The sequence below is a fragment of the Ammospiza nelsoni genome, chromosome 1 (genome assembly GCF_027579445.1).
Source record: "Ammospiza nelsoni isolate bAmmNel1 chromosome 1, bAmmNel1.pri, whole genome shotgun sequence".
NCBI classification, from domain to species: domain Eukaryota; kingdom Metazoa; phylum Chordata; class Aves; order Passeriformes; family Passerellidae; genus Ammospiza; species Ammospiza nelsoni.
Window position 1 is genome coordinate 78,470,829 of NC_080633.1, and position 10,660 is coordinate 78,481,488.

The window sequence follows — 10,660 nt, forward strand, 5'->3', positions numbered from 1 at the left end:
CAAAAAGCATGGAATTTTTGAAGATGTACTGGAAAAAATAAGGGCTGTGATTCATCCTATGGAATTGGATGAATTTTTTAGGGATTTGTATAATTGTTAAAAAATCTGATCACACTTAGAAAGGGACTGAGAAGAAATGAGTTTATGCTGACTGTAAAGAGAATGACCACTATAGAAGGAAAAAAAGAAAACCTATACAACTGTGCAAGTTTTATGAGATAAATAATTAAAGACACTGATTTTCTTTGAGAAGTATTGTGAAAGAAGTTAAGTCATATTTATCATGTGTTCTGACTTAGAGCAGAAAGTTGTTGAAATCATATAGCAATTAGATTGACACTATTCATGGCATTGGCAGACCAGATAAAGTAGGATGAATGTTCTCTTCAAGCTGCTATTTTACCTGCCCCATTAAAAATTAATACAGATTGCCTCAGGTTAATAATCCTCATAAATGTTTACTGTATCTGTGTACTCAAGTGGGAGAGTACCTTCACTCATTTTCTAAGCATATCTATTTTGTACTTTCCAAAGGCCTATTTTGTCTCTAGAAAAGTCATCCCTTTGGCTACACCAAAGCTATAAACTTGAATTCTACTATGTTAGTCCAAAACTAGGGTGACTTTTTCAGATATATCAACATGCAAATGTACAGTAGTTAAAAAATGTTGTTCTAATATTTAGCATACTTTTATGACTCTGTTTGTCAAACAATTTTAGTTAAGAAAATATAATGTCACCTGCCTTCCCGACCTCTCATTTCCTTCAGTTAAAGTAGAGGCTTCAAATTTTTTTTTTTTTTGTGTTTTTTTTAGACCTCTAAACTTGCTATGAACTCTTATCTTCTCAAGTGCCTTGAAATCCTTTTAACAGCAGATTTGAACCTCTTGGCAGATTTCAGAAAGAAATTTTAGGTGTTGGAATGAGAAAGTGTGGATTGGGGGACACTGCACCCATAACACCCGAGGTCTTCTGCAGGGATAAAAATCTCTGAATATTATTCTTTCCTATACAGAATTTTAGAGGAACAGAATAAAAGCAAATGTATCCTAAAGTTAATTGATGGCTTTTTTAATAAATAACACATGGCAGGGTAGCATCTGAAAGAAGCAGGTTCAGTATCCACAACACCCTGCTTTAACATCTCATCTAAACAGCTGGTGTTTCCAGGGTGGTTTTTCCAGGCTCTCAAGGGCACTGCTTTCTGGCCCTGTCTCTCCTGGGCCCAGGGCCTCACTCCACCCCATTCATGATCCAGACCCCATGTCATCTCAGCCCTTGGAATGCAGGCACTGTCTGTGACGCCGCTCAGGGCACTGAGGTGGTTCCCTGGGGCTCCTCTGGGTGGGTGACAGCAGGGCCTGGCAACCAGGACCTGTCCCACGCCCAGCCAGGAGTGGTCCCAGCCCTGGCAGAATAAAACAAAAGCCTGGTACTGCCCTGATGACTCAGGGATCAGGACCTGCCTGTCTTTAATATTTTGGCATGCGTTAGTGTTATTTTAACTAGACTAATGGAAATCCTATCTTTATTTTAAATAGACTGTCAATATGCTAATTTGCTCACTGTAAATTGCTTGCTCCCCATACCAGCAGGGTTCCAGTTTTGTCCTCAACAGGGTTCTCAATTTATTAAATGCAATTGATTTTCTTTGGTGCTCTAATTTTGAATTTAATGTAAATACGGGTATCATAACATAAGTGAATGCAAAGGCTGATAGCCAGCCAGCCTAACATTACCTAAATGGCATTCAACTTCAGACACCTCACATGGGAGTCATCTTAAAGTACCTGTCTAAATGCACACATAGTTAAAAAATTCTGGATTTATTAGGGATTAAAACAAAATAAAATTTTTAAACATCTGTCTGGATTTTAGAAGACTTCTGAATGCAATAAAATTAGTATTCACCAGAACTGTATCTCCTGAAAAATACTTGAGATATCAGCCAGGTAAGGTACTGCAAAACTGTTGTTTATTCCACTATCCATGATTCATAATTCAGTGCAAGAATTTTACTGCAATTCCTGTCTATTCAAGCTAACATATAAGAACATAAATTTTTCAAGAGTAAACAATTAAAATTTTCAGCACCTTCCTCATCCACTTGACAAATTATTTTGGTAATGGAAAAGACTGCAAAATTTGGTCAGCCCTAGAGTGACATCTACAGGTCAGAAACGTGCAAGAGAAACAAAATTTTCATCCACTGATCCAGCTTTAACTAGGAAACAGGTGTGTACTAATGATGACTGATCTGTGAATTTAAGATATGAAAAAGAAATACATTTTACCACAAAGTACCCTGATGGCCAGGCATCCACAGAAATACCTCAGCCTACTTGTCAATTCAACTCTTTTACCTATAGTAGCTTTCCAACTCTTCCATTTCCTAACAAGTCTAGGAAGTTTTAATCTTGGAATAGAATATCGATTAAGTGTAGCTGTGAAATTATCAGATCTGGACAATAGAGTCATCTAATGAGTAATCTTTTTGACAGCAAAAATAATAGAAAGGAGAGCCTGAGCAGGAATGCAAAAGATTCATTGCAATTATTGTAAGACAAAAAATCTTAACATCATCCTTGTAGATAAAACTCCATCACATGGTGCTTGTACAGTAATACTTGCTTCAATTATAATTAGCAGAATAAAGAATTTTAGGCCAGAGAACAATTTTTTTTTCTGTATATATTCTGCTACTTAAAAGCTATTTTATGGGATATATGTGTTTTCAACTCATCAAAATGAGCAAACACTAAGAAATTAGGAAAAAGGTTAGCAGGCATTTCTGAAAGAGGAAAGCATTTAATATTGGCTCTAATACAGAGAGTAAACAAAATAATTCCACCCTGTTGATCAGGTCAATATTATCATTGACTAATTTGATCTGATGATGTTTCTGTATATATGACATTTTAACCCTGAAGATTTTATCAACGGAATAAAATTTAGTCATATGAAATGGATTAGTATGCTGAAAGTAAGAAGAGCTGTAAAGTTCATTAGAAGATAAGAGGTGCCGGTTGTAAGACAATTAATTAGCTCTTTAGGCACAAAAATCAATGATAATTAATTTGGAAATCTGAATCTGTTGTAGGTCAACTAGCTTTGAAATATGATTCTCAAATTATACTTTTTGCTAATATCAGGTTGGGAACAGTCAGAGCAGTTATTTACTTACAGAAGATTGGTAATTCCTTTGCATGTTGTTAAAACAGCTGTAGAAAAAATTACCATGGCCTATTAAAACATTTCTGTAAGAAAAAAAAAAAAATACATAACTTTTGCTTTGGAAGTTCCTTTGCCTTGTTTTTTATGCTTTCAATTTTGTTAGTCTTTCAGTATCTAGAAAAGTAAAATTCTAACTTTTGTTTGCCAATGATATTGTCCACATGTGAGGATCTGACGAAGGATATTGGTAGAAAGAATTAGTTTTAAAGGTGACAGAAAAGACAAGAGGAAGAACAAGGCAAGTGCCACAATAGATAAAACATGTGCAATAGACTTATTCTCCTTGTCAGAGAAGAGCAGATGGTTTTAAAAGATTTAAATATTGTGGACATGACAAGCCTATTCTTACAAAACATAAGCCAGAGACAAGCCAGTGTGAGTGAAGGTGAGATGAAAACACTAATTCATGATGACTACTTTGTGTCATTTTAACAACTTAGCCTTAAATGTGTATGCATCTCTTATAATTCAGAATAGATATAGAGCTCACTCATTTAGATGCACTCTAGTTCAAATCAAGTCGGCTGCTGCATCTATCATCTTTAAAATCAACCAAAAAATCTGAATGGAAGACAATATTTCTATTTTTTTCAATGCTAATGCAGGCAATGGGTGCAAATTGAAATGCAGAAAATGCTATTTAAACATCAGAAAAATAATTTTAATTGTGAGGGTGATGAAACAAGAGCCCAGTGAGGCTGTGGAGACTCTGCCCTTGGAGATACACAGAACCCAACCAGACACGGTCCTGCACAACTTGCTCTAGCTGATCCCGTTTTCAGCAAGGGTCCCTGCATGACTCTATGACTCTGTGATATAAAGCACTTTTATTGGACAGCGTAACATTTTGGTCAGATTAACATTTCCAGAAATTGTTATCTATATTTATTTACTATTCAGGTTTAGGAAGGTTACATTAAAAATAGTCCTTCCAATAACCAAGCCAACTCTACATGTCTTCCAGCAACTGCATTTTTTAAAGGATGTTAATTTACATGTTTTTCTGGATACATAGATGTCTGAAATTACTTTTCAAACTATTATTTTTAATCCAATTGGTGTTCATGCTCCCAGCAGAGTGGTGTGAACATGTACCTGATTTATTTTAATAGGATCTCTTTAGCACAGATGAAAAAAGATATTTTTGATGTATTGCTCAGTACTATTCCTGCAAGACACAAAGTCTCTGGGGTAAATGAGAGGTAGTCCAGAGAAGCTGAAATCCACTTTACATAGCTAAATGTTTGGAAATTGTATCTTCCTATAAAAAGCGCACACAGTCATGCATTTCTGATAACCCAAGATGCTTCCTATGTCTCTGAAGAGGAAACTGAATTAAATAGCTACTACTGAATTTAACATGAAATCATATGGGACTAGGGCAGCACTACATTTCAGTGGAGAAAATTAGCTACTTTAAAAAAGCTACAGAGAAAATACACAGGAAAGCCTGTAATGAAAGTTGTGCAGAGAAAATGCTTTTATTTTCTTTGGATTATCCTAGTTGGTTTTGTTGTGGGTTTTTAAATTTATTTTTAGTTTAACATTTTTAAAAAAAAAGATTGCAATCATGATTTGTCTTGAAATCTATGAAAATAAAAACTCATGACAAACAAGAATATCCTTCAGATAGAACGAAACTACAAAACCATGTAGTTAACAATTTATTTGATTTATAGACAACATATTTTACTTAGAGAAATTTTTTTTATAGTTGTCGTGAGATAACCATACAAAATCTCAGATTATGCTGTGTTATGAACAAGTAATGTCAGTTTTGCAGCAATTATAATTGGTCCGTTAATTTTTCATGTGACAATTCATTCCCACAAATGTCACTTGCCTTGGAGAACTAATGTTGATTAAAACTGGAATTATATATTTCATTAAAAATAATAATTTATATTTCAGTGACACTGATAAGCATCTATTATCTTCCCTTGTATTATACATAAAGTACTTTTCAAGCATTAAAAAAAAAAGGTTTATTGTTTGTTTGTTTCTGGTAATATATGTTTCCTTACTTTTTTTAGGTCATAGTGAAAAAATGAAACATATAGTAAGCATAGATACTTTTTGAATCAGTCCTATCAAAGACTAAGCAGCAATAAAGTCTTTGGGCAGAAAAAGATACACACTCACACTCAAGACTGCAGTTCACTTCATAAATAAGACAGACAGTAAACTGGGGTTAAAACTTTTCAGGACATTCTCCCACATCACTTTGGCTCAGTGCAAGGAAAACAAGAAGAAAAGGGTAAACAGCAACCAAAAGTTGAACAGTTCATGTTCCTACAAGAATCTGGATCAAGTATAAGAGCTTTACACCACCTTTGATTGTCTTGTGTACTATAAAGTGAGAGTTAAAAAACTGTTACTATACCTTGTCTGGTCAGCTTGATAACTCTCTACTGTGAAATGAATCATTCAATGGGAAGAAAGCAGTAGAAATAAGTTTTATGGATTTTAATAAAAATTTTGACAGCATCTCCAGTAGCTATTGGAAGATCCTTATAATCTGTGGCAACTATTTTAAGGCACCTTGATTTCAGGTAGGAGTCGCACTCTGGTTCCATTACTCACCACTCTCACCATACTGCTCATCAGACTCGAGCCCTCAGTATGGGCAAAGACGTGCCAGACCATGGCAGGGGGATTAAGCCCAGTTTAGCACTCGCCACACAACCAAGGATATTAGCAAGCTGCAGAAAATGCCCAAGAGGCCCTGGTGAGCAGGCAGACAGAACAAGGATTTCGTGAGGAAATGTTGCACAAGTTACTTCAGTCACTCTGGAGAAGAAAGGCCAATCACTGAATCCTGCTCTGTTCAGCTGTCCTTCAACATCCTCCAGAGGACATAGCCAGGCTCTTCTCACAGCTTCACACTAAAGACACAAGAAGCCAGAAAAGATTCTCAGGTGACATCTGCAACCAGTGGAACACAAAGGAACAGCTGGGGCTCCTGGTGACCTCAAGACAAAAGACAGGGAAAAGCCCAAGGGCCACAAAGGTTTCTTTCTCCTCTGTTGCTGGAAAGGTTTCTTTCTCCAGCTGTTGCTGGAAAGACCTGCTCTTGGAAAGCTCAGGTGCATGCATCTGGTAGCAGAGTGGGAGTGAGCAAAGAACCCTGAAATCTTTCCTCTCTTGAGAGGAGATTCAACTCAAAGATTAATAGATGCTGTTATAGTAGGGCAATACCCATGTTGGTAAGATTAAAAATTTTGCATCTCTTCAGAGCTATTAACTAGAAGTAAGCCCTGCTAGTATAAATTTGCAAAGACATTACATAGTAAAGCATGACAATTGTAAACATATAATTTGTAAGATTGTAGTGAATGTCATCTACTAAAGCAGCAGCTTTTTCTGCTGCCCTGAAAAGGGTAATTCTAAGCATTTTATGGGTATGATCAAGACAGTTTGCCCCATTTTTCATAAATCACATGAGATTATGATCTCATTTTTACCAAGGCAGATCTCTCAAACACAGTACAGATGAAATGCTGTAGACAAAAGTTTCACTTTAAATGAAAGTGACATTCCAATGCCACATTAAATGCACCTAAATCCAGTCCCACAAAGTAGTAAACAATTTAAGTCAGACACCTTTGATAGCCATAGCAGTCCATTCCAAACAAATTTCAGCATTTATGAGGACAATCAGCTGAGTATTTGCCCTGTTTCTTGTTTGCATCAAACAGTATTGTTGCCAGAAAAAGAAGAAGCAGTGTCCTGTTATCCCATGTGTGTCAAACAGGGAGACTAGCACAGTTGTCTTGATGTGTTAGTCTCTTTTACCACAACACATCTTCAGCAGCACTGATTCATACAAAGCATTTGTGTTGTGCTTTTGAATATTGTTCTGCATCTGTTATGGCAGCCATGCAAAAAGTCAAATAAGTCTTTGTTTGATTCAAAGCAATTTCTGTTGAAAGATATATAAGCTTTGTCTGTACAAAGACTTACACTGTTAGAAGCAAACAGGAGCACAAGAGAATGCTATTTCTATTTTTATGCAAAATCTGTGCCTTCAGCCAGTCATTGTACACAAAGGCCACAAGATGGTAGTCTTGTCTTGAAATATTATATGCTGATTTGTTTTCTACACAAGGTTGTCCCCTTTGTGGCGTCAGAGATTTTGAGTTCCTTTCCTATTTTTGAAATAACTTCTTATGTACAAGCAAAATTAAAGGAAACAGGGTCTAAATCTCGGCTCAGTTTTCAGCATGAAAGCACAATATATTTTTAGGAAAATTAAGAAAGTTCCTACATGAGTAGTAACTTTGGGTTATTCAGAAAATTAGTGCAGCTAAGAAATAACAGTTGTATTTTAGTGGAGTAATGCTCTTTACTTATAGGAAATTAATTATTGTCATTTTGGCCTAGGACTGATTGTTTCTTGTGCTAAAAATAACTATTATGGATTATCTGTAATAATAAACTACTTCAGCTTCCATTTTACTAAAAATATAATAAGCATCAGCAATTTTAAAAATCTGGGAGATATTAACAACAGTTTGATAGAATCAAGCATTTAATTAGAGGATTCTAATACTAGTTTTCAAGATCCATGACTAATTCTAGCAGTTACTAGTTCTAACTAGATAAAGCAGCTAATTTCTTCTTCACATGCTTGACCACTAGGTGATACAGTTTTATCTAAGGAAAGGTGGAATTTAAAATACATTGTTTAAAATAAGTATACAAAATCAATTCTTACATCTGTATTCTAAACTAGCCCCCTAAAGGTGCATGTGCTTTGAGGGGGGAAATAGACAAGTAAACATTAATGAGAGTTTAATTTCTGTTCTGGCTCCTACAAAATTGATGTAGCTTTTTGAGCTGGAAGAGAAGTTTAGTTTCTTTGCCATAAGTGGTAGTACACTCCATAGTGATTTCAAGCATATGGAGAAAGAATAAATGGGGTTTTCTCCCAGAAATCCCATGACACACTAATTCATTGTGATGCAGACAGATGAACCATAAGGTGCACAACTTTTATTGACAAACTTGTTTTGCAACTAATGAGGACTTCAACAATCATTCTGTACATACTTTGCCCTCATCTCCTTATATCATATTCTACTTTTGGTCTTACCATTGATTGTCTTTTTTCAAAAAGAACTTTTTTCAATTTCCTTAAGTCAAAATTTTTCATGTCTTCATGTTTTGATAATAATCATCACGATGACAATTGGATGGCGATCGCCAGATATTTTTTTTTTTTAAACAGCGCACTTCAGGCACTTATAAAAGTTTTTAAATGCTTTCAAGTAATGCTGAAAAATGCATGGTTTAGGATTCAGATGAAAACAAGAGATCTGCTGGTGGTCTACAACTAATCTATGACATCAGAAGTGTTAGCTATGTCACAATGAGATGATATGGCTTGAAAGGATTTACAATTCTGTAGTGTCCAAGAGTTAGCACTCTACCACTTCTGGCAAAGAGAAGACTTTTCTCAGTTCTACTTGCTGGGAAAGACTAAAAGGCTCAGAAAGCTAGCATATCTTTGGGGAATTCAAGAAGCTAGCTATGGGATATGGCAATGGAAGTTATTCTTATATCAGTTTGGTAAATTTCAAACAAGTCTTTTGGGTTTCCCGGCTTATGGTTTGGTTCCCCACCCACCCATCCCAGTAGTTTTTCAGAAAAAGCCTTTTTCAGCAAATAACGTATTGCAGAAGTATATTACAAGGAATTCACTCGGCAACCCTCCAGAATTAAGTTGCTGTGAATATTTTGGGATCTGTAAACAAAAGCAAGCAATTATGGAATAACTTTGCACAAAAATAAGGCTATGAATAATTCCTTCAGGAAAAGATATTTGATATGTGAATAATTATATTCTACCTGAGAAGTTAGACTTCACATGTCTTTTATAAGAAAAAAAAGCAAATGCCCTAACTAGCAGAAGTAGTCTGCAGAACAATAAGCAAAATTGTTCAACACTGTCTGCAGGACCAACTTTTGGGCTGGATACTTACATTTCCACCAGAATCTGAAAAGCATTTGAAGCCCACCTGCATTTTGTAGTTTAGTTTCCTTGGAAACAAATCAAATTTATTTATACACCCCAAGGTTGCACATATTCATAGGCATCTCCACTAAGAGAAATATTTAAAAGTTTTTATGAAAAGGTTCAAAAGCAGCAAATTAAACCTGTGGAGTAATTATATCTTTTTAAAATAAAAAAAAATATTATGAAGAGGATTTTTAGTACGTTACTTCATCAAGGCTTTCTTGTTTTACACCACAGCATAAATATGATGTACAGATGATTTCACGCACATACACACAAATACTCTCTAAATTTATTTGGATTAGAAATCCCCTAGTTACCCACAAATGACCAGTTTAATTAAGAAAAAATAGATTTAAGATTATAGTGATGAAGATGTATAGTTTTATGATTATAGTAATTAATGATGTGAATTACAGATTTAGGAAAAAAAGCAAAATAACTACCCTAGTTGAATGACTTTTTTTTTGCATCTTGTTGTCCCTTTAAGTTACTGATCATTGGCAGAAAAAATTTTGGGGAGAAGAATTTTTTCTTTCCTTTTAAGCTTCTGTTTAAACAAAGTTTTCTTTAAAAACTTTTATACTTTGCTAAAAAAAAGCTAAAAATCATTCTAGAATTCTGTCATATGCACCTTCAATCAGTTCAACATTGATTCCTCAGAACAAATGTGAAGCTAGTGGTTGTAAGTCATTGATTCAAAATGTGAAGCTGACCCTGTAGTTCTGTTCCCTAAAATAGCCACGTTCTTGCTGCTGACTAGTTCATCCTTCCCTCCTCTGCTGCTCTGTCTTTCCTTTTACAATATTAGATGACTTTTGACTTAATGGACAGACTTCTCAGAGTGCTGTCTGGTTATATCTGACTGACAGAAAAGTGGTCCTAATCTTTCTCCCAGAATAGCTGTACAAATATGAGAAAGCAGAAGAGGGACATCAATACATTACAAACTGGAGTTGTTTTGTCTGTTTCATAGGTTTGTGAGAAGACAGCTGAACAAGCCCACTTTATGTTAGGGGTCCAAATATTTTGATATACTAAAGCTATTCAATTATTTATGAAAGCAAAATTAAAAATATATATTCCAAAGCCTGTTCTCCCTTAGCTTCAAGTAGAACAGAGTGACCACCTCTGTTATTGCCAGCTCAGAAAGCTGAGAGTTTGGTTTTACCTGAGATTCCCACTCTTCAAGTATGTTTTGCCAGAACCAGGAAAATCTTTCCTACTAGAACAATCCTCTTCTTCATGAGTCTCTTGGCCCTTGCATTTATTCACATAGCCACTGGATGACACTGCTAACAATGACTAATTTTTAATATGTAAACATTTCAATGCTTTCCGTTTGCTGACCAGCTTTTCAGTTTTTCATCAATGATCACAAAATGACATTTTTAGATTCTCTGACAA